At 49.1% G+C, this 24,997-nt stretch overlaps 1 protein-coding gene across 2 annotated transcripts in view; it reads right to left on the bottom strand.

Annotated features, from left to right (window-relative positions):
* LOC119180984 (uncharacterized) overlaps positions 1 to 24,997 on the bottom strand; it is a 204,611-nt gene that overhangs the window by 67,810 nt on the left and 111,804 nt on the right. The gene's annotated exons all lie outside the window — the stretch shown is intronic.

Raw genomic sequence — 24,997 nt, 5'->3', positions numbered from 1 at the left:
TATCTATCTATCTATCTATCTATCTATCTATCTATCTATCTATCTATCTATCTATCCGCTTACGTTTGGGTGCTTTCGTGGTCATCCCTTTAACTTGGCGTGAACCAAAAATAGAATGGGACGGTAAGATGGTTTGACGAATATGACGCGCTGGTAGAAACATGAATAGTGTCACAATCCCGTCGCGTACGTCGTCAAACACTTCCCGCCAGACAGTGGCACTTACCCACGGGTGGGTATGTGCCGCTGGTATGCGGGTATGTGCCTCAGGTGATTGACGCTTAGTATCTACGCAGGAACGACGAGAACACACACGGGCAATTTGAACGCGCGAGCGTTAAGAAATACCCGACATCGGTAGCGGATACCCGACGAATGCAATGAAAAAGTGTCAGGGTCCTAGCTGAAATCGAATCCCAGCTTGTGCGTGGCAATGAAGCATTTTACCACAGAGCTACGCCAGGTCTCGGAACTACTTTTCAAATAGACGCTAATCTTCGTGAAACTTCAATAGTAATTGCAGTGCTGCCTACCCAATTTTATAAACATTCCGTACATACTCCTTTTATACAGCCGTCACGTCGAGTTAACATCCATTGTGGTTAGCTGCCATGCAATGAAGTTGATTTATATAGCAGTGTCCAGGGGCAGCAGCCTCACAAGCATCAGCGTTTCATATCAGCTGCTGGTGTTGCTAATACGCACGTTCTAGTTGGCATAGTTGCGTAAATACAAATAACTGGTTAAATAAACATCTTCACCTCTTCAACATAAGTTTGTGCATGAAACATTTGTACATATATTTAGCGTCATTTCATGACGTGTCGCACAGTAAAAAAATTGCAACACGGTCACCTTCCCTCCGCATGCTTCGTATATAGCGTCGATTTCCAGGTACGTGGTACCTGCCGATTTTTTTTTTAGTTTGAAGAGCGTAATTACTGAGCAATGCCTTTAATCAGGCCTCATAATATGACATTTCTGGAGCATTACAAAAATGCCTAGATTTAACAAAGACGCAATATCCCTAGATCTATAGGGATAAATCTCTACGGTTGACATAACTTATTGTGTTTAGAAAAACTAGCTAACGATTTAGAGTACAGGGTACCCTTCTATGGGAGAGCTCTACTTTGTCGCGTTTGAGAGTGTTGTTTAGAAAAAGTGGTAAACGACTTTCAGTACTTGGCCCTTTACTATGAGAGAGTATAAAGCCGTCCCATGGGCCCTCACACTTAATGAGGCCTTGTTTGTTTAAAACAAATGCTTGACGAATTAGAGTACGAGGTACTCTAATATGGAAAAGCAATTAGCTGTCCCTGACAACTAAAAGAAACTTCCGAAACAGTTTTGGTAGTGTCGAGCATTCCTACTTCCGAGATACCCTATGCTTTAAAACTTTCGTACTTCCTCTGGGTGTGCAGAAAAATGTGTTGCATATATTTATTAATTGTGAGGCTGACTTGACCGCGCGCATCTCAGGTTGATTATTCTCAGAATCATCTCATGTCTTTCAATCTAAGTTCTTCGAGCGCAAGTGAATACATGCGTAAAACTGCATTTAGCATTGTATCTTCAAATAGATATAAAATGATGACACAATGTAGAGGTTAGGCACAATGAGGTTTAAACAAGAGAGAATCAAAGAGTTCTTTAAGCATTCGCCGACATGACACGAATGCGAAATTCATGTTTTTTTTTTTCAGTGAATTACACTAAGTCGATTCTAATCCCCCCGCCCGGAACGAAACCTTTTTGCACCGAGCATGGTGTTCCTCTGCCTGAGGGATTGGAGGCATTTCAGGCTTTTGTGTACCTCACGTGCCTTCTGGATCGGCCCATTTTCGGCTAAGAGACAATCTCATGCGATGACGTTACGTGTCGTCACGTTATACACCCGTCACAAAGACGACACAATTTCGCAATCTGTAAAACCAGCGGCAATATCGCAATTTTCCAATATTACCTGCGTTGATGCCTACGCGGTCTCTCGCGATATATCGAAACGTCTCACCAAATCTCGAATGCACTGAGGGTAAATTGTAGCGTTTGACGGACTCGTTCTCTGGATTTCGCGCCGACCGGTTGTGCCCCCGCGATCGCCGACGACAGCGCAGCTCTGGCCGACTGGACTCGCCCTACGCCATCTCCTGACGCCGACAAGAGCTCTCGCCGAGTGGTGCCCCGTACTCGGACTCCTGCGACCGTGTCCATCTTTCCTATCTCCTCTTTGCTTCCGTCGTTTTCTGTCGTTCGCTGTCCCTGCGCCTCCCTCTTTCCATCCCCCTTCTATCTCTCTACCTTTATTCCTATACTTTCAATCCCTCCTTACCCCATGCCTCGTGCGCTACTGCTGAGGTGTCACACTATTATGCAGACAGTAACGGGACTCACTTTTCTCTTCTGTTCTCTTGAAGAATCACTTAAGTTCGATGAGGCACGTAATGCTTTCACATTTACCGGCATGATACACCTGTAAGATTTGAAGGCGAGAGCGAGAAACACGCTTAGCACGATGTCGTCCTACAATACAAGACACGCATTAAATTACCTCGACGTTCCCAAAGCCCTGTTACGGCATGCGCCCATAATGCTATCGTCGTTTCGGCCAAGCAGGTTTAAACTTTTTTTTCAAAACTTCCTTGGTTTTGGCTAAAGAAATCCCCAGCAATCAATACGCATCTGCACAGTTGAATCGTAACCTTAAAGTCAAAGTTCCCTTATGCCGCGCTATCTATAGCACTTGTTATGCTTCTTTTCTGCCACAAACAAGCCGTGACTGGAACCACCTTTCCGTCTCCATCCCTGCGATCAAAGAACCAGCCACCTTCAAAGCCTTCAATTAGTAAAATATTGTTTAACCACTCCTCTCTGTAATGCCTTCGGGCCCTGGGAGTATGAAAATAAATAAATAAATAAATAAATAAATAAATAAATAAATAAATAAATAAATAAATAAATAAATAAATAAATAACCAATTAAAATTCCACGACGAATGCTCGCATGGTATGAACGTGGCCTCCGTGGCTTCAAAAACTCCCGCGCTTGCTTGCGTGGGCGTGCGCACGGAAGGAGGGGGTTCTAATCACCTCTTCTGAGGAGGGATCCTGCTCACGCTTATGCTTGCCTGTGTTATACGTCTAGAAGTAAACGTCTCGGAACTATGCATCCACTGTATACAGTTATTACAGACCTGCGAAAACAACGAAACATATGTCACGAGATTTACAACAGGTGCGATTAGAAACGGAAGATTATTCTCTATAGTGTCATGCAGTCTACGAGTTAAAGCAAACAAAACAAATAATCGATGTTGCGTTCGTTTCAGTTCGCCGCTCCCGACTCGGTGTATACAAAGTGTCGAAATTGACAGGCAAAGCGGTCATCGTATTAAACTTTAACAAGGACAGCGTTAGTGCAACAACGGATAGCCAACGACATCCCCAAGTATTAGTTAGCACTGGTAAGTATTGGGAACAATTTAGCCCTCTTTAGTGAGCGCTACGTTGTAATCTGCGCTAACGAAAGCTTTTTCTTCTTTTAAAATTTTTTTTTTTTCGTTGTTACAGCCAGAAGTATACGAAGCGTGCTGGTCGAACCACTGTTCCCTAGACCGGCCCGCACACTTTTAGTCAGCAATTGGACATCGCAGCCCGAAATAGAATGCAGGCGAAAGAAGCTTAGCAGAAACATTGTCTTAAATAAAGTGTCCCATCCCGTTCACGTATAGAAGTGGAACATCTCCCAAAGCACAACTACGTGTAACCTCCCAGAGAGGTCTGTACGGGCCATACCAGACTCATTCTCACGACATTCCCCCCCTCCCCCCTTTTTTTTTACGTTTCAAGCCACCCTAAGGGGCCGCTGTACTCATGTGCACAGCGTTATCGTTCCTTTCTCGCTGTCCGACGCACCTCTTCTTCAATATGAGACGACACGATCGCGCCCTGCCATCGTAAAGGATTACGGGAGTCGACTCCGGCAACCTCGATCCTTATAAATAAGGAACGCGGCAGCTGACGGCGACCCTTCCAGCCGTTTTCAATCCCTTGATGACTGGTCGACGGGGCGGCAAGACGTGGCCGAGCATTATAGCGCGGGCGTGCGGGAATATATAGGAACGCCGCGATGATGGGCCGGGCGGTGATTTGTGCAAAGCATCGTCGTCCAGCCCGCTCTCTGTTTCACCTCCCAGCCCCCCCACCCCACCCCGCCTTGTTTCTTGCCTGTCTGTACAGCGACGAACCCTATACTTATGGCGGACGCGAGAGAAACTGAAAAGAGAGATAACGCGGAAGAACGAAGAAGAAAACAAAAAACGACTGTGCGTGAGGTGCTGCTACTTAGATGTGTAAGACATCGCAAATGTCATCACGCAAAGTGTGCGTTAGTGATTCCCTGCCACACCCATTTCTTTCCCACCATGTCGTTTCGTGTTGGAGCAAAGAAAGAACGAGGCGAACTATAGCGAGGAATACAAAAAAAAAAAAATGAGAAGAATTGTAACAAAAAAGTCGGCAAGGCGTTTTAGAAGGTACACGCCTTCTCAAGCAACTTGCCAAAGGATCTGGTCTATATATCTCGAAAAGAAGGCTCGGAGTTGCACGCTCGCGTTGACGTCATGATGCATATGTTGTCCACGCGAACGTCACACGCTGGTAACACGTGACACACACCTATGTCACGTACATGTTCGTGACACACGTGTACACATTGCAAAGGCGCGCAGTATACGTCAGAATGAGAACACAACCATCCTGCGAGGCGGATAAAAATTATCGAAGGGAAGATTGCCGTCTACTAATCTGTAGGACCATCCGACGCCGCCGCTCAGATCGGATGCCGAGGAAGGACAAGGGAAATAGAAGGAAAAGAACGGCAGGGAGGTTAACCAGCCTATAGGCCGCCGGTTTGCTACCCTGCGCATGGGAGGGGAATGGGCAGCACCTGGTGTCGCCTGAAGGCAGACAGAAATAAGGTGCCTTTTTCCTCTTCCTTACAACCACTACCACCACCGTATACACTCAATTATAGTCCAGTCTTGTTTTTCATGGTGCGTGACACTGATGTTACAGCCGCTTGTTCAAGTCCGTGTCGCGTAAGAATTTCAACAGTGCTTTTGTCGCCTTCTGTTGCAATGTATCGGATGCTAAACGTGTAAGGCGTGGTACTAGGCTAGTTAATATTCCATTACTAAAATTCTGAGCGCGAAAATCGATTCAGATGTGTGTGTTTTACACCTCAACCATATATGCGGATGGCTGGCTATCCTACAGGAAATATGCACTGACGTCGACGGGGCCGCCATTTTGTTGTACAGTAAGCACAATAAAAGGCACGCTTATTTATCTTGATGTGTTGTCTCTAGAACAGTGAAGCTGTGCATTGTACAAACAAATTAGGCATGATGGAGACGCACGAATTTCCCCTGCAGGTGTCATAGGCGGAGGAACCATTTTAAGAGACACTTTTGGGCTGCGAGCAAGGGGGAATGCGGTTTATGTGTTAGTTCTAACGACTTCACACGGGGACTTTCAATGTGCACTTCACTTTATACACACGAATACCTGAGCCCACTCGGAATAGGGCGGCTAAGCCGTAAGTCACGTATACCTGTGGTGAAGATCTTGCTCGAAGCAAAATACCATATATATAGGCAAATTGCACCGTGCACCCTTTCCTCTTCTCCGTGTTGGCAAACCGTATACAACGAGCTACAGTGGCCAAGGACGGAGCTCTAGTGAGTATACAAGAAAGGTTTCATGATATGCCAGTCAGGCATACGACCGTGCAGGATTTATTCGACGCACACGAGTGCCTTTTGAAAAGACCATTTCACCTCTCTCGGTCCTTCGTTTTACTCTTTCAATTTTCGAACTTTATTTGCAAAACGGTCATTGCAGGCCTATGCGGCGGAAACGCGCCGCGCTCCAAGTACAGGAAGCGGGAAAAGATGATGCTGCTGCAGAGGAGGAGGAGGAGAAAGAGATCGGAGAGGTCGAACACAGCCGCGCAGCAGTGGACGCGCGCCGAAATAACGACGCACGAAGTCGTGTTGGCCTGGCAGGCAGCGGGTATCCCATCTGCGGCCATATACGACGGGGCTCCCGACCGCCGCTGACAGGCCGAGGCGACGACGACCAGGCCATTTCGCGGGCCTTTCGAATTTCTTTTTTGCTTTGTGTTTTATTTGATTACAGCTTGCGTCGCCTTACTCTGGCGGTTGTCATCGGCGTTGATGCTCCCCCCCCCCCCCCCGAACCAGATTACCGGCGAGGCCATCACGCGAAGATGGTGGCGGCCGGCCTATCGACGACGTTCGTGGCGCCGTCTAGTTTATACGTTGTCGTGGCGCGTCATTCGAGTACAACCGGAAGGAAGCGCTAATAGGGTTCAGCGCTCCGCGAAAGTTGAAACGCGCGGAATTTTCACACAGCCGGTCGAATGGCCGAAACGTGTTGGTAAAACATTGTGGCAGAAGAGACGAAAAACAGGACGACGATTCCACTGCAGGACACAGCGCTGACAATCGACGGTGCTCGTCATCTCGGCTTTCTCGTGCTGTTCTCTTGCAATTTTCGCGAATTAGCTATGGGTTACGTAGGGAACCTAGCCGTTGGTAAAGCCGCAAAAGGGGCTACATGCTGGGTGTTAATTCACGGTTACATTGCGTTCAGTCGGTAACATGGTACATCTTTCCTCGCTTGTCGTCCTTTAAAGGACCCTGCAACACTTTTTGAGCATGATTAGAAAACACCGCCGATCGGCAATTGAGGCTTCCGAGAACACGCGAACCAAATAATATAACGCAGCACGTGGCCTGGAATTCACAATAAATTCTCAGTCAGCTAAAAATAGACTTGTCTTCTCTTGAAGCATGATGCCACAGGCTCAAAAATCAGTGCGTCACAAGCCAAGTGTCAGACAATGGCTGATATGAGCATGGAACGCTCTGTCGTTACTGGGGCCGCCGCGGGCGGCCGCGACTTGTCCACGCGTGCTCCCGCGATCGCACTGAGGAGTCCGACATTCGAGTGAGGAAAAAAGAGAGAGAAGGAGAAATTCCTCAAGGTCACGATGAGCGCGTTACATATTCTCTTTCCCCGTGCCATCCCTACCTGCTTAGTTTCCAGCGCTTTTGTCTCGACGAGAGACGACAGAATGCCACTGCGTCGTGCGACAAATCTTTGTAACTCCGCTCGTACTGGACGGATTGTAAAAAAAAAAAAAATGACGGTGGTGAATTGGCGAGGCAATAAGCTCTTTTAGTGAATCAATTAATGGCTACAAGAAAAAAAAATGTAGCAGTGTCTCTTTAAGAGGATGAATTGCGAGCCACTTGTTACGTTACGTATTAATAGCTAAATACAACACGAAGTAGATATAGACAAGAACGCACACAGGACGAGCACTGGTCCCGTGTGCATTCTTGTCCGTGTCGACTTCGCGCTGTTTTTAACTATATGGCTTCGAGCCCCGCCGCGGTGGTCTAGTGGCTAAGGTACTCGGCTGCTGACCCGCAGGTCGTGGGATCGAATCCCGGCTGCGGCGGCTGCAATTCCGATGGAGGCGGAAATGTTGTAGGCCCGTGTGCTCTGATTTGGGTGCATGTTAAAGAACCTCCAGTGGCCGAAATTTCCGGAGCCCTCCACTACGGCGTCTCTCATAATCATGTGGTGTTTTTGGGACGTTAAACCCCACACATCGATCATATCACACTTTTGGTCCGGTGGTACGGAATTATCATCGCACCCCACGGTAGCGCTACCGCGTAACCGAAGCGGCTTCGCGTTCCCAAATGTGGTCGTCCCGGCTTATGTGTCCTGTCTATCCGCGACCTTTATTGCGCGTTTTAAATAATGATGGCAAGCCTGCGCAGACACTCACACGCTACCGCCTAGAATCATCCCTATACGTGTCCCAATGCCCTCTGATCCTATCAACTGCGGCCTACAGTCATCCCATTTACAGAGTGGGTATCGTGCCCTCCTGGCCCTTCCATCGTCTTCTACGGAGACTGTACATGCCACGATATCGTTGTAGCCGAAGCGAAAGTGGCGGACACAATGGCCGCCCTTGTGCAGTCTTTGGTATCCCGACACCGGCATGTGGTCATGAGTCGCCCGTGGAAGCACATGGGCACCGCGGCGTTGCCATGGGTCACCTTCGTGGCTTTGACGATTGGGCTGGGGCTTGCATGCGCCCAACTCGAGATCGGCTGAAGCCGCACCGTCAGGTCGGAGTTTATGTGTTTGTCTCCTTGCCCTTTTGACCTATGTTCGCCACCTTGGTATCTCATGTCCTGGTCAATCTGTATCACCAAGTTGATGTAGACGACGGAAGAGTATGTGCGCTTACCCATTCGCCCGAATTCCCCACTGTGTGAATTGTGAGTTATGGCTATTGTTGTTACAGTTATCAGACTTCTGTCGTTCGCTACGTGCCAGAATGTTTTCGCGAACTATACAGTTGTGAAAATGTGACTGTATCCCTGAACACTGATTTGTCACGCATAATTTACGCTCTGTACAAAGTGTAGATAATTTTTTTTCCAAACATCATTAACGTGCGACTACTCTGACCCATTCGCAGTTTATTGTGGATGAGGCCGAAATGATAATTATTTGAATGATTGCTTGAATGATTGATTGATATGTGGGGTTCAACGTCCCAGAAACACCATATGATTATGGGAGACGCCGTGGTGGAGGGCTCCGGAAATTTCGACCTCTTGGGGTTTTTTAACGCGCACCCAAATCTGAGCACACGGGCCTATAGACCATTTTCGCCTCCATCGAAAAGGCAGCCGCCGCAGCCGGGATTCGATCCCGCGATCTGCGGGTCAGCAGTCGAGTACCTTAGCTACTAGACCACCGCGGCGGGGCTGAAGTGATAAACCTACCCTTATAAATGTATTATTTATTAATAATTGTTGAGCTTTACCGGGACACATGATTGCGAGAGACGCCTCAGTGAAGAGCTCCAGAAATGTCGACCAGCCGGGGTTCTTGAACGTGCACCTAAATCTGAGTACACGGGCTTCGGGTATTTCCGTCGCCATCGAAAATACGGCCGCGGCGACCGGGGTTCGATCCCACGACCAGCGGGGCCGCAGTCGAGCAGTATAACCCCTATAGACCACCGCGGCGGGCTCCCTAAAAATTGTGCCGACACAACAAGAAAGCTGTCCACGAGTGTGTCATGTAAGCTGATTTCCACTACAAAAAACAAACGTATACAATAGTGTTTTCAGCGATCCTGTATAATAGCTACAGTCAGTGACTGATGACATAAGAATGCGAATAAATACGAGCTCCACCTCCAGATATGCCGCGCGCTCCTGCCTATCAACTGTGCAAGAGAGTCGTGGCACGATGTTTCCATTGTAACCATAAGTAATTTTTTCGCTGCTGATGTAAATACTGCGCTTAAAGAACCCCAGGTGGTCGAAATTTCCGGAGCCCTCCACTACGGCGTCTCTCATAATCATATGGTGGTTTTGAGACGTTAAACCCCACATATCAATCAATCAATGTAAATACTGCGCATACTACAATTAAACGTTTTAAGTATTACACGTCCCCGTTAAGTGAAGTCGGAATACTCGCAAAAATTTGCCATAAAGTTCATGTTCTTAGCCAGCAAGCCGTCGACCAGTACATGCGAGTGTATGGGAAAATTATGTTTGAGGAAAACAATCAACTCTTGGAACTATTATTCTTTGGGCAAGCCCATCCGGAGTATAGCGTGCTAGGCGTGCCACCAGGTAAGCAAGCCACTTACACTGGTCATTGAAAAACACTCGCTCGCTCGCTCACTCAATCACTCACTCACCCACTCACACTCTGACCCCTTTCAAAACGATCACGAACGCCGCCCCTTTGAGGCAGCTGCTCCACGCTGATACCTCATTTAAAACCGACTAATACTATCCAGTTCCTTTACCTTCGGGATAGAGCATACACGCATATGAACGGTATACATTCTCGACTGCAGCTGTCCCGCACAGCGCCCGGCCGATCGTGAACAAACGGTTACCGTGAAAACCATTAATCATAGAGAGAGAGAGAGAGAGAGAGAGAGAGAGAGAGAGAGAGAGAGAGAGAGAGAGCAATAGTGCAGCGGGGCGGCTTTCCCGTGTGAAACAGAGATGCCACCTGAGGTTTATGTTAATCAGGAACCTATAGCCGCGTACTTGCGAGGTCGTTTATGTGGGAACGGAAGAATGTTAGTGCACAAATGAATAGGAGAGATCGCAACCATACATATGCCATCCGGTTTGTTAGCGCTGCAGCTTGTGCCGCGGGAAGGCCACCCAGTACAGAGGCGGATGAGAAATTATTGCGCCGTCGAAAAGGAGGAGCGAGAAAGGGCGTATAAGCGGTTCATGAAGAGAGGTTAGTTCTGGTTCGTCAATGTAAGGTGCGACGATCACCTCCGGGCACCGACGTCGAGAGCACGTACCGCACATGCCTTCCATTGTGTCATTGAGCTTCAGCCAATCAGCGGCGGCCGACTTTGCCAATCCATTATGTAAGTACACCTATAGAAGAGCTCCCGATGCAAAGAAAGCAACTTGCCTGTCGTGAAGCGGACAAGTACATTATTATAATGCCAAGAAAGACACTCCTGAAGCACACTGGCCTCCCCATGACAAGCCGAGTGCGGTCAGCTCAGGTAAAAAAAAAAAAAAAAAAACTGGAGGAAAGGAAGGAAAAAGCAGGGAGGTCCGGCGATTGTATACAACTGTCACGATGTGAACGCTGTGTACGATAGCACGGCACGAGAACAATGCGTGCGCCTCCACGACGACTTCCAACAAAGAAAGTATGCGCAATAAAAAGAATGTAACCGTACGCACGCACGCCACAGTCACGTCGACGCAGCGCGACAAATTGCTTGAGAAACGACGCGCGAGCGTCGCAATTAGACTCGCAACAACCGCGCAGAGATTATACGCACGTGCGTGCGCGCGCCGCGCACTTGAGTGCGTGGTAAGCAGCCCGCCGGACATGGACCATGCGCAACGCATTCGCCCTCATCGCTGCAGAGCCCCAATGAGAGCCGCAGGAAAAGAGAGAGAGAGAGAGAGAGAGAGAGAGAGAGAGAGGAAACGGAGCCTCGCGTTTGTTGTACGTATAAACGCGCGTGTGTAGAGACGGGGCCAAATCGCGTTACGCACTGGCACGGACAGCCGACCGCTTGCGGGAACGGAGGAGCACGGCCAGCGAGCAGCGAAGGACGGCAAAATCGCCGCGACTCCTCCCGACGACGACGACGGAGCAACAGCAGAGATGGCCGGTCCGACTATCCGAAACAACGTGGACGCGTGTGGCCTGGCGAGACTAATACGCCGGCTACCATTAGGAGGAAGAGGAGGAGGGGATGAGAACGAAAAAGAGCTGATGGAGCAGAGAGAGAGAGGGGGGACAAGAGGAAAGCGAGTAAGAGATAGCCTTGTGTGCTGCGAATGTAGTTCTAGCCTACTCGGCCAGAAGAAAAATAAACGCAAAGAGGAAGAGAGAGAGAGATGACAATTAGGGACACGTCTGCTAGTTCCAATCTACGAAGAAAGGCAGCCCAGAGACGAGGACATAAGTATATCGTTCATGACGTACACGCCAGCGGAGCATTCATCCGGCTGTACGTTGTACAGTGCGGAAGACTATTTGTAGACTACGCGTCGTTTTGTTCTGGTACGCGCGCTTCGATGCGGGGCGGATTCGGTAAAACTCTCGAGTGTAACTGCAGATAATGGCTTAGATCATTCTAAGACAAAAAAAAAAAAAAACGTCCTTTGACTCCTTGGTGAGAGGCTTGCCATGTAAATGACTCTATTTACAGAGACACGAAAACTTTCTTCAGAGAGACGTTCACTCTTTCCGGAGGTCAAAGTACTTTCTTCGCAGAGTGGTGCGACCCACAAGGGAGCAAACGTAATTTTTTGAAGAGAGTCGCATTCGTGGCAACTCACCGCAAAAAACAAACAAAAAACAAAACAAAAACCAATACATACTTTTTTTTTGAGCGTATAGGTCCGACGAACACCCTTGTGATGGATCTAAGTTGACAGTCACACGATCTTACTGCAAGCCTTCACTGCACACCTTGAGGGGTTGGCGCATATTTATGCGACGATGCGCGATGTCCGATTGACTGATTGATTGATATGTGGGGTTTAACGTCCCAAAACCACCATATGATTAGGAGAGACACCGTAGTGGAGGGCTCCGGAAATTTCGACCACCTGGGGTTCTTTAACGTGCACCCAAATCTGAGCACACGGGCCTACAACATTTCCGCCTCCATCTGAAATGCAGCCGCCGCAGCCAGGATTTGAACCCGCGACCTGCGGGTCAGTAGCCGAGTACCTTAGCCACTAGACCACCACGGCGGGGCATGCGCGATGTCCGCAAATCAGAAATCGTAACCCGTCACTCAATTCGGGTAGAAAATTGGATGTGGAAGATATTGTCTTTAAAGTCTCCAATACGGTGGTTCGGCTTTATCGGTCCAGCTGGGGCACGCGGGCCACCCTACCCGAAGGACGTGTCGGCGAATTCCCAACTGGCGCCGCTTCTGCGTAGCCGGCTGTCCTACTAGTCGTACCATTCTATAGCGCACTCGCGAACTGGACTTCCCAGGCCTTCTCAAACTGCCGCAGCTTCAAAAGAAAAAAAAAAGAAAAAAAGGGAAAAGAAAGATGTGAAGAGAAAGAAACGCCGCAGAAAGTAGAACGGGAGTTCTTCCCAGCAGCGCAATATATAAAGGAGGCCACTCAAGAATCCCCCTCTGTCGGCTTCGGCCCCCCACCCCTTCAACCGAGGGGCGTCGTCGCCACTTTTCACCCAATTTTACAGACGGACCACGCGCCAGCTCGGCGGCCCGCGCGATTCCAATGTAAGGAGAGAGAGAGGTAGAGGAAGCGGGAGGTTCGACGTCGAAGTCCAATTTGCACGACCTCCACAAAAGGATGAGGAATTCCCGCGAGCGCGCGGCCACAACAAAAGAAAACCGATCCCTCTTTCTTGCCTTCTATGCCTATTCTGTGCGCGGGTGTAGAATCCACGGCGGCGATTACAACGGCCACCACCACGCGGTCGGGGTCCCGTGTACGGGGCGCATATTAAAGTCATACATTACGGCTACCACGCGTGGGACGGACAGTCGACGCCGCTCGAAAGCCCGGCGCGGCGTGTGAAGACGGCCGCATCGTCTGGGAAAAGAGGCGACGAAGGCCGCGGGAGGGCGCGACGAGGTCGCAGTCACGTGGTATACGGATCCGCAACAAAGGGTGCCGCGACTGTAATTGATGAAGCCATAGAAGCCTAATTAAAAGCGAAGGTTGACCTCTGGCGTCCCTCGGCGTCTACACGAGCGATGTAAAAGATCGTCAACGTGATGACGTTACCAGATGACGTCATGACGTTATCACATGACATCGTTGCTTGGTCAAAGGTGGACCGCCTACAGAGTTACAGAGGTAGTGCGAAACCAGGTGTGTGTGCGTGTGCGTGTGTGCGTGTGCGTGTGTGCGTGTGTGTGTGTGTGTGTGAGAGAGAGAGAGAGAGAGAGAGAGAGAGAAAGAGACAAGTTTTGGTCCACCACAGACTTAATGAAGCAGGTATAGAGCGCAGAATGCTTGTAATGCCTACGATCCTGCAGGCAACGTTGGCTTATTCCAGCGTTCTCTGCACGCTTCAAGGCAGTTGGTTTTACTACACAGACCCTTCACTGGTTTTAAGTCGAGAACTTGAGCACCTTTGGAAACTTTATAAAAGATACAGACCTCACAGCCCAGATAAATGTAACACTTCAAAAAAGTGAACGAAGTACTTTCTCGAGCAACAGTGCTTTGATTTGGGTGAGTTGGTACAACGTATTAACCGGGCAAACACAGCGCTGTGCGCTGTGTTCCTTTGTGCTCGTTCTTTTGATGCGCCGTGTTTCCCCAGGCGATTGAACTTACATTCCCGATATGCTCGAAATATTTCCGTAAGAAAATACCCATGCTCCGAACTGAAACCAGTTACCCCGACACTCTCGCAAAAGTGAATGACGACATCGCGCCCTTGTTGCGCTAATAAAGGTCTTCACCGACCAAAGGCAATATTGTGTGGGAGGGACTGAGAGCTGCATGCAGCCATTCACATGTACGTCCTTCACTGTGGGCGATCATGTGTCGTCTCGGTTTCTAGGGATCGTATAGGTCGGCGTTAACTGTGGAACTCACTCAAGAAGTATATTTAGGATGACTGCCAGTTGGGCATGTTGATATAAGTTCATAACGAAAGAAGCGCCAAAAAGTACAAACACTCAGAAAGGACACAGGACGAGCGCTTGCTATAGCAACTGAAAATTTTTATTTCGAAACGAACACTACTACTACTACTACTACTACTACTACTATTACTACTACTGCTATTACTACTACTATTACTACCACTACTGCCATTACTACCACTACTACTACTACTGCCATTACTACTACTACTACTACTGCTATTACTACTACTACTACTGCTATTATTATTATTATTATTATTACTACTATTACTATTACTACTACTATTACTACTATTACTACTACTACTACTACTACTACTACTACTACTACGCAACGACGACGGCACAGGGTAGATTAAGACAACTTCACCGTAAAACATGGACAGTCCGGTAGCACGCGACGAAGCCGCAACGCGAGCACAGCAGTGCAGCGAGTGTAAAACGTCGTGGCACGCGCATAGATCCGCGAACGATATCGTTCCGCCAACTACGACGACGACGACGACGAAGCCGACGGCCGCGTAATGAGGGGCCGCTCGTTTTCGGGGTTCCGAGCTCGGGAGTGGAGGAGGGAGAGACGCGAGTGCCGTAATTAAACTGCTAAGTGGGCGGCCAACACGCAGCTGGTCGCGTTCCCGGAGCTCGACGAAATTATGGCGCCTGCCAGTGCGTGCTCGGAGAACACCCGCCGCCCTTCCCGAGTCGCTGTCCGCCTTGCACGGGGGGCCCATAGCATACGCGTACGTAGAAGGCTGATATTCGCAGTTCGAGTGAAAAGCGTCGGCCGACTCGGCCGGACTGGCATGCGGCGATAAGCGCTTGCGAAGATGCCACGGTCCGAGGCACGTTCTCAATCGAGAGACCAAGTATTCGGTGAAAATTCTGTTTCCTGTCACGGTCCGGGCCCGTCAGTATATGAAGCCATAGATTTCCACATACTTGTTAACTCTTTAAAGCTCTTAAAAGCGGCACCCGTTCGTCCCTCGTAGTCGTAGTCGTAGTGTGTAACCAGTGTTACATTTTGACCCGCAAGGTGGTGCCGGTGGGAGATTTCTCGTGTGCTTTGTTGAACAATAAAAAGTTCGCGGCGTGCGCGTTAACTAAAAGCCGAATGCTCCTGTCTCTCATTCCCCATTTGCAGCCATTGAGATGTACATTGAGCACTATCTGACAGGAAAAGGTTGCTACGTTATAGTCGCTGGGCGTAATCTTCTTGGTTTTGAAAAGGTTTAGCGAGCGTTGGGCCGCAGTGCCATGAATACAATGAACTAGTACATACCATGAATGAACTCGAGGTGGTTAAAGGTGGGAAGTAGATACGAAGCGCAAGCCGTAAGAAAGTAAAAGCCGAATTCTCCTGTCTCTCATTTCCCATTACCAGCCGTTGACATGTACATTGAGCACTATCTGACAGGAAAAGGTTGCTACGTTATACTCGCTGAGCGTAACCTCCTTGGTTTTAGAAAAAATTAGCGAGCGTTGAGCCGCAGTGCCATGAATACAGTGAACTAGTATATACCATGAACTCGAGGTGGTTAAAGGTGGGAAGTGGACCCGAAGCGCAAGCCGTAAGAAAGTGTGCGTGTGCCACCTCTCGTTTAGTCCTTGGAATGTACGCTGGATGGCGGTGCTTCTATATGCGGAATATATGATGAAAAGATGCGAGATGGTGGTACTTGAAGTGTTCAATAGATGGACGAACGGACATGCACACAGATGCATGGATGGACGCACGAACGGACGCAGGGGCGGATGCATGGACGAACGCAGGGACGGACGTACGAACAGGCGCACGCACGGACGGGCGGGTGGACGCACGGACGGTCACACAGACAGACGCATGCGCGGACGGAAGCAAGAACGAATGGACAGACGAATGCTCCGCTCCACTCTCCATCATTCACTCCGTGGATATGCTGCCAATTTTTGTAGTGGTAGTTCTTGTGCTTTTGGGCTTCGAAGATGGTTTCGAAGGTTTCTGCGTCGATTTATTGCGTGTCGTTTACAGGGCCGGAGCGGGGGCTGCAGTCACTCCCCCCCCCCATAAAAGTTTCACCCCCCCCCTTTCAATAGCAAACACTCACGACCTTCCCACCTCCCTGCCACGCCGAAGAAACTCGCTTGTCATATGTACCCCCCCCCCCCCCTCAATCTTTAGAGAAACACAATGGCGACGCCCGGGCTCGTTTATTATACAACGTAGCTGTTTACCGGGCAACGGTTGATTACGTCTGACGTGGTGTCGTCAGAACTCAAACCTTAAATATACTGATCTACGGCAGGGGCACATAGCCGGGTGGAAGGAAATATACAGCTCTTTCCTGTACTTGGAATGTTCGTTGTAGTTAAAGCAATGTTAACCGGTGCCCTGGGACGCAAGGGAGGCCAATAAGAGTCGTTTTTCTTTCAACCCAAAGGTCGGCGGCATGAGACGTAAATGTAACCTCTTCGACAAGCGTTTGGTTTTGTTGAATACTCACTTGTGAACACGAAGGCACGAAGCAAGCGAAGACGAATAACACGGTAGGCAGGACGTTATTGACTGCTTCGCACCTATAGGTATTTCTATAACAGCGTATATAGTTGATCAAACCAAAGCTTCGTTGCACATACTTGCGGGACAATAAGAACGTTGAAGACGAAATTGATTGCTGGTATAGTCGATTATTAGTCTTAAGTACAGAATAGCGAGGATTCGACAAGGCACGAAGAAAGAAAAAAAAAAAACACCGAAGCACAAGACAAGCCCCAAAATTGTTTTCCTTTGCTGCGCAGCACTGTAGACTGATACAGCTGCCACCTTTCTTTCTGACGTGAAGCGCTTCGATGAGTTCTCTGGCAAGCGCGTTCCTAATGCGAATACTAGAAGTGTGGCAGCTTGGGCTACTTGGTATGACCTGACGATAGTTATAGCGCGAGAACATAACGACAAAGAGACAAGAAAGACACGAAGGACACGAGCGATAACTCGTGTCCTTCGTGTCCTTCTTGTCTCTTTGTCGTCGTTCTGTTCTCGCGCTATAACTAGCGAATACTAGCACCGGTTCACAAGCACAGGTTCTGCAATGCCTAGATAAATGAAAAAAATGGCAGCATATCCACGGAGTGAATGATGGGGAGTGGGGCGAAGCATTCGTCCGTCCATTCGTTCTTGCTTCCGTCCGTTTCTGCGTACGTCTGTGTAACCGTCCATGCGTCCATCCACCCGTCCGTGCGTGCGTCTGTTCGTGCGTCCGTCCCTGCGTTCGTCCATGCGTCCGCGCCTGCGTCCGTTCATGCGTCCATCCATGCATCTGTCTGTGTGTCCATTCGTCCATCTATTCAGCACTCCAAGCACCACCATCTCGCATCTTTTCATCATATATTCTCCATATAGAAGCACCGCCATCCAGCGGACATTTCAAGGACTAAACGGGAGGTGGCACATGCACACTTTCTTACGGCTTGCGCTTCGGGTTTACTTCCCACCTTTAACCACCTCGAGTTCATGGTATATACTATTTCACTGTATTCATGGCTATGCGGCCCAACGCTCGCTAAACCTTTCTAAAACCAAGGTGGTTACACCCAGCGAGTATAACGTAGCAACCCTTTCTTGTCAGATCGTGCTCAATGTACAAGCCAATAGCTGCTAATGGGGATCGCAGCGTGCACGTTACCTAAAGGCCGAATGCTCCTGTCTCTCATTCCCCCTTAGCAACCATTAACATGTGCATTGAGCACTATCTTTCATTGTTCAACAACGTACAGAAGAAATCTCTCACCGGAACCACCTTGGAGGTCAAAATCATAAGGACCGCTATTTCGGGTATGTGCCACTGGTGGTTGCGTACTTTACGAGGGACGCACAAGCCACGCCATAATGAGCTTCGCCCCTAAAAACAACAAGAAAGCACTTCTCCTGTGTTTCGGTGTTCTTTCTTTCTCCGCCCCACGCCCGATCTGTGCTGTTCAGTGTTTTAAGAAACCGTAGACTCTCGTCGTAATTAGAGAGCGTTTAAAGCGTCCCACGCGTTTTACTCTTGTTCAAGCGTCTACGGTCAGCGGCAAGACGCAGGACAACACGTGGTCTGTCTCACCTTTGGCCCGTCTATGAACCGGGTCGGAAGTTCGTCGTCGCTCCGCGAAGAAATGCTGGAACGGGACGAGCGCCACAGTCCCGGAAGCAGGCACACCACGCATCCACCAGCGCTCGGCATGACTCCCGATGGAAAATACGCAGGGAAGCACGATGTCGCGTGAAGAGAGGCGCGTGTCACGCGCACGGCCGTGGATCGACCTTGATCAACGAAACGGGGTCAACGGGGTCAGAGAATTGAAGGTCGCGCGTCACTCGTCCACCAAATCGAACGAACTGCTAGTTGAGTCGTTATTGGACACACTTCTAACGTCGACGAATAAAGGCAGCCGTAGGGCGATCACAAGCGTTCGTGGATTGTTGACTCGTTGCGCAGGTTTCTGAGCCGGCCGCACCTGGAGCAGTAACAAGAGCTGAATCAAGAACAGAAATGCACACCACCATTCGGTCTGTAGGCTAGCGGGTCGATTCGCCGAGTACAACAGATATCGAGAGACCGGCAGACAATTCGTACAAGATGAGGTAGTTCAAATCTGGAAACGATCGCAGCACAGTCGTTAAGACCGGAAGTTGGCCGGACGGCTTGTCAGCCAACGGCGCTATGTTGAGAGCGACGCGAAATGGTTCCGCTCACACGTTCACTCGGCAAACGCAATGACGTGGATGCAGGTTCACGTTCACCGGCTCGTTGGCATCAAAGGTGTTTTCTATCGAGGCTGATCACGACGAACACCTGCTCCTTTTAGTGCAGAGAGGGACTATCGTCAATCTTCGTTTTCGGTAGGTTCCAAGTGTACATCCGTTTCGGTCAGAGAGCTTGCGGTTTTCCCGAAACGTCAGCAGAACTTTGTAGCTTCCCAGGAGGGAGGCAGGCCGTTCCAGCTATCGGCGCAAAATTAACGAGTTAAAAGAAAAGCATTAAAAAAAAACATTGTTGACTGGGTGAAGAGCTGAACGCCAGGTGCCGAGCGTACCAAACTTGTCACGTGAATCCGTATAGGAGCAGTGTCACCCGCACTGAGTCGTCAGACACAATCACCCGAGTTCGACGAGAGAATGGGGTCGCCGTCAGTGAGGAAACGTACTTACACGTTGTGAAGGGACAACAAAAATCGAAGCACGAGAACTTTGCTCGGCGTTAGGCAGACCAGAGTTGCAGCCACCCTTCGCACTGCGTTCAGCCGCGTTATGAATGTGACCCCTTTTCGAGGAGCAGGTCGCGAGCAGCGCAGTGTCCGTTGTTGTACACCGTTTCCTGCTACGGCTGGCACGCCGAAGTGAGGCCAATCGTTCCATACCATTGGCGGGTCATGCTGTAAGTGGAGTGACGCGCTTCCTTGAACGCAGCAACGACGTGGCTTCTTGGGAGGAAAGTAGAGACTTGTCACAAGGTCTTTTTTTTTTTTTTCACGAGAAACGAAAACTCCCTATCTGTCGTTTTGCGTACAGCTGCAAACGTGTCCGAAAGGCTTTTCGTCCCCGTGATCCAGTTGATATTTGTGTAGACCGATGTTGCGTATCGCCACTTGTCAATCTCTCCGTTTTGGTTATCCGGTTGTGCGCGGAAACCTCTCACATGGCACTAAACGGAGCCCGGTCCCAGCGTCCACCAACAAAGGCACACTCAAAAGCTGCAGTTGCACGCTGAACACGTGTTCCAACAGTCGGAACAACGAAGCATCCGTTTAGACGAACGCTATTCTAAAAGACAGACCGTAGAACGTACGGCGAAGAAATCGCTCTTGAATACCACGGAGACGGGGGCCACACACAGACGAGCACTAGAACAGGACAAAACACGTCTCACGGCGCGCAGTTTGCGTCGGCCCGTTCTCGTACGGGACGTCCCACGAAGATCGCTCTGCTTTCGGTGGAGGGGCGAGTATCAAGCGGGCGGCGGGCGACGCCGCCGCAGCATTCCGACACCGGACGAAGGAGCGAAGCGTAGCAGCAACCGTCGGGACCGGGCCGTCTCTGGAACTCCAGCTATGCGGACCAGAGGGGGGCAGCGGGGGTGAAGGAATGGACGGAGGGAAGGGGAGTACGCGTTGGTATGGACGGAGCCAAATAGCGCAGCGTTCCTCTTCTTGCTCTTGTTGCCTAGTGTGCGCGCTATAGCCGAGGAGGAACTGCCTCCTCGCACTTCCGGAGATGAGAGGGTACGCTTTCGTGCGCGAAGAAGTGTGCACAACCGCCACCTCCGAGTAAAAGAAAGAAGAAGAAGTAAGAACCAGACGGGACGAGAGAGAGGAAGACGGCGAAGAGGAGCGAGGTGGTGCACGGAGGCAACAGAGACGATGCAGCCGTGGTAGCGGCTTGGCCGGCCGGATAACTCGACGGGGCGCCCACAACAACAGAAGCACGCACGCACAGGGCCAGGTTACGACGATGTTAGAGGATGAGGGTGAAGCCGCCCCGGAGAGTGCAGGCCCGTTTGCTTTTTTTTTTTTCGCTGTTCATCATCTTCTAGCTCCTCTTCTTCATCCTCCTCCACAGCGCTCGTAGCCTGCCGTTGCGGATGGTTGAAGCCCAGCAGGAGGGAGAGGATCTAGAGGAAGAACGCCACGTTGTACCATATACGCCACAAACGCACGTATTCCCCTCCGGCAAATCACAGTCACAGCCCGCCGGCGGCGAGGAGACACGGCGCGGTTGACGGCGTTGAAAACGGTTGGGACTCGAGAGGTGTGCGGCTGCATGCACTCCGTCCTTTTGTTGTCCGAGGCTATTACCCTTTCGTGGCGATGGCCGGGCAGCTAGCTAGCTCGACCCGACGTTGAGCTACCCGCTCTCGCACGGCGACGCGTAATGCGAGCTTGCGCGTCGCGCTATCGTTTAATGAGCGCCGAGGCACGTTATCGTGCGTGCCCGAGTGCGCCGCGCAGCTGAGTCACGACGCGGCGAACAGTGCAGCGCGGATATGCGAGGAATGCGCGACGAGAGGCCGAACCTTTAAATGGACACTGTACACGTGAGACGGAGATAGGTCTTCAAGACTTCGTGGAACCACAACATGAGTGGCCTATAGTTTATCTTTAACTTCAGAACACTCTCGGTACTCTTTCTTTCTTTCTTTCTTTCTTTCTTTCTTTCTTTCTTTCTTTCTTTCTTTCTTTCTTTCTTTCTTTCTTTCTTTCTTTCTTTCTTTCTTTCTTTCTTTCTAGACAATACGACCAAGTCCAGTCAGATATCCATCCTCGGTGATGAAGCATCTCTCGGTTCGTGCGAAGCGTCGAAGAAGTACTTTTCACAGAGCTGGATACTCAAAAAAACTTTCACTTAGGAGAGATTCACTTTCACTGTGGAGGAGATCACTGTAAGGGAGCTAGATACGAATCTATCTGCCTTACAGTGTATGCCCCAGAAGTTGAGTGACCTGGGACGGGTCTGAGATTCTGGAGAAAACAGATTCCCGTGCAATGTTTATTGTCGTTAACTGCATAACCTATACCCGTCTTTCACTGTGAAAGCCAGCATTAATACGAGAATAAGCGCCGGTTTCGATTACCATGATAACACAGCCGTTATCTCCTAATCGAATATCGCCCACTGCGAATCGAAGACTCTGCGTGCTAAGTGACGTCCCTTCAGACGAGCTTGTATATATTCTGCCGAAGATACGCGCGCACTACATCTGTTAACCTTGTTTTTTTTTTACGCAGCTTGTGCGAATGGCTTCTACAGAATGACATGAAGCCAGCACTACACAAGCCTTGTCCAATTCTTGTTGCACCCTGCCTTGTTACCACCGCTGTTACCAGCGCTGTTACCACCCCGTATACCATCACTTGTTGACATGCCATATCAGCACCGACGCCAGCGACCCGGGCAAACCTTGATTGAAATCGAAGACCGACGACATGAAGCGGCAGTGTCATCGATGACAGCCTCGGAAAGATTTGTCTAATCCTGCAACGCGAAATCCTCAACTCGCGTCACGGTCTCTGCATGAAGCCATCTTGTGAACGGATCGTCTCTCAACCAACTGTGGAATTTCGAAGAGAAAAAGAGGCACGCGGCGAGGGATACGGGTCGGTATATTCGCGAGAACAGGGGCAGGCAGAACGCGCACAAGGACAAGGAGATGAAGAAGACTAAAAATGTAAGCGAAGACAACAAGAGTTGAAAGGAAGTGAAGAAAATAATCGCGGCATAACTTCACGGCGCGAAACGAAAACAATAAGTATAAGGCGATATGTCTTTCGGGAGCCACGGTGTTCTATACACTCCCATACCAGTGCGGGCTCCCTTCTTCGCAGGTGCATCGGACAGCAGTAATTGTTTCTGGGAAACCACGCAGTGAGGTAGCACGCCCACTGTGGAAGAACACAGTACGCGAGAGCTTGTACGAAACAAGCAAATAGGAAAACTGACCAACGGAAGAGGACGCAGCGGAGTCCGCCGTGCGAAGAGACAGTAAATTGAGATCCTTCGCGCGGAAAGCCGCATTCCGAAGGGACTGCCACTACTACATACGGTGCTGCATACCCTGCCTGCCTGGTCTAGTATACGCTATATAGATACACAGGTATACCGCGCGCCGACCCCCGTGAAGCCGGCATTTTTTTGGGAAAACCGTGTGCGCGCGGAGCCGGCTGGCGCAGATAACATCTCCTCCCTCCTCGGCGGAGGTGTTGCGGCGACGGCCGAGACCTCGAATATATATATGCGGGAAAGCGGATGAGGCGTGAAAGAATGTAAGAAGTGGCAGTCTGAAAGAAAGAAAAAAAAAATCAAGGGAAGCAAGCCAGCCCAGCAAGAATAGCTTTGAATGGAAGCAAGCAAGCAAGCAGACAGGTACGTATCAGAGCGTGAAAAAAAAAAGGAAAGAAAGAAAGTAAAAAAGAGAGAAAGAAAAAAAAAGGAAGAAAAAACGAAAGAAAGAGAATTAAGTAACTAGTTGTAGATAGATACATAGATAGATAGATAGATAGATAGATAGATAGATAGATAGATAGATAGATAGATAGATAGATAGATAGATAGATAGATAGATAGATAGATAGATATGTCAAGAAAGAAACAAAGGCAGGTACAGCGATTGCGACTGATCAAATCCTACCTGAAAAGCAAAAAAAAAATGCAATATAAAGAAAAGAAGAAAGCGCACATACCGAGATGTAAACGACAACGTCTCTTTACTTGTCATGCAAGTGCACTGCGGTGGAGCGCGCTCGGAAAGGGCATTTTAGGCGGTGAAGCATCTCGCCTCTTTTTTGGAGAAATCGCAGAAATAAACTTGTTTACTTCCATTCTTGCTTTTTCGAACGTGGCGCTAGTGTCCTGAGTGGTAGCGCGGCAGCTATAATTTTGTGGGAATACGTATCTTGGGGATTCAATTTTTTTTCTTTGGCAGAGAAGTCACGATAAAGTGCTTTTTCATTGTTCTGAACAGCGGTTTTGTTAATAATAACGTTTCGCCGATTCCTGGAACACAGCTCGCACGGGCGCTGCGTCTCCGATCCTCTGCATTTTGGGATGTGGCGAGCGAATGCAGAAATCGCTTTTCTTTGTCGTCGTCCTTGTTGTTTCCCAATATTTAAAAAAAATTTTACCGATGGGATGGCAAAAAGAAAAAAAAAGTGTTGCACAATGGGTCCATCTAGGTCCTAGGTACACTTAAGTCTGCAAGCACAAATCAACTAGACACTCCAACATCGGCTAAAGTTGCTTTGTGCCTTGTCATTGGCGTTGACGGGAAAACATGGCTTTCGGAAGCAGAAAAACTTAGCAACCATCTCACACACTGACGGCCTCCTACACCACAAAAAGGCAAATACTTATAGAGTTGAAAAACAGTTCATCTTTCAGAGCGCTTTAGAAAAAGGAGCGTATACCTATCACATATTGTAAGCATTGATTGGACTTAGATCATCTTCCTCATCTGCAAATAACCATCACCAGTCTTAGTGTCGTGCGTCTTCTCATGAAGAGAGCTCGAAGGAATCGTACATCACTTGCACGACTTGAAACAACACGGTTCAGCCGACGCTTTATTTAAAAAAAAAAAAAAACTGCAAGACGCCGGTTCCTGAAACAGACAAAATGTGAAAATAACAGCGGTGGAGGCGGGAGGTGAACAATTCCTCCTGTTGTTTTTTACATTCAGTATGTTTATATACAATGTATGCATACGCGCACACACAAACACACGCAAGCACATAAATAAGGAGTTGAAGTTTAACCTGCCCCTTTCTCTTCCGAGCAAAAATTTCACCCTACGCTCTCGTTCTTAAGTGCATGATAAAAGGAGCTCTCTTCCAAATTCCAGCGATATATGCGCTTTCACTGTTTACAAACACAGTCCCTTCAATACATTCGGTTTCATTCACCAATGTGCCTTAATAGCATCGGTAGGCAACAAGAGCTTTAGAAAATAGCCCACTGTTTGTTTACAGTTTCCTTCCCTTACTTGGCAAAACGTATGCAAATAAATGTTCTTTTGAGCTACATAAAAATTATGAAAGATTTTCTTGTACTTTACACACGTTCCTTTTATGTGAAAAACGAAAGAGAGACTTTCTTTACCCTTGAAAAGAACTCGAAAACGTGCTTTCAGTTTCGACGTTAGGACGTGGTAAATGAGGTGATCGGAAGTCTTTTAGGGGGCACAACGCTTGCAATCTTGAAAC

This window comes from Rhipicephalus microplus, unplaced genomic scaffold (assembly GCF_043290135.1).
Source record: "Rhipicephalus microplus isolate Deutch F79 unplaced genomic scaffold, USDA_Rmic scaffold_107, whole genome shotgun sequence".
Classification (NCBI taxonomy): Eukaryota; Metazoa; Arthropoda; class Arachnida; order Ixodida; family Ixodidae; genus Rhipicephalus; species Rhipicephalus microplus.
The sequence above is the reverse complement of the archived record's forward strand: the minus strand, read 5'-3'. Positions and strand labels throughout refer to the sequence as shown.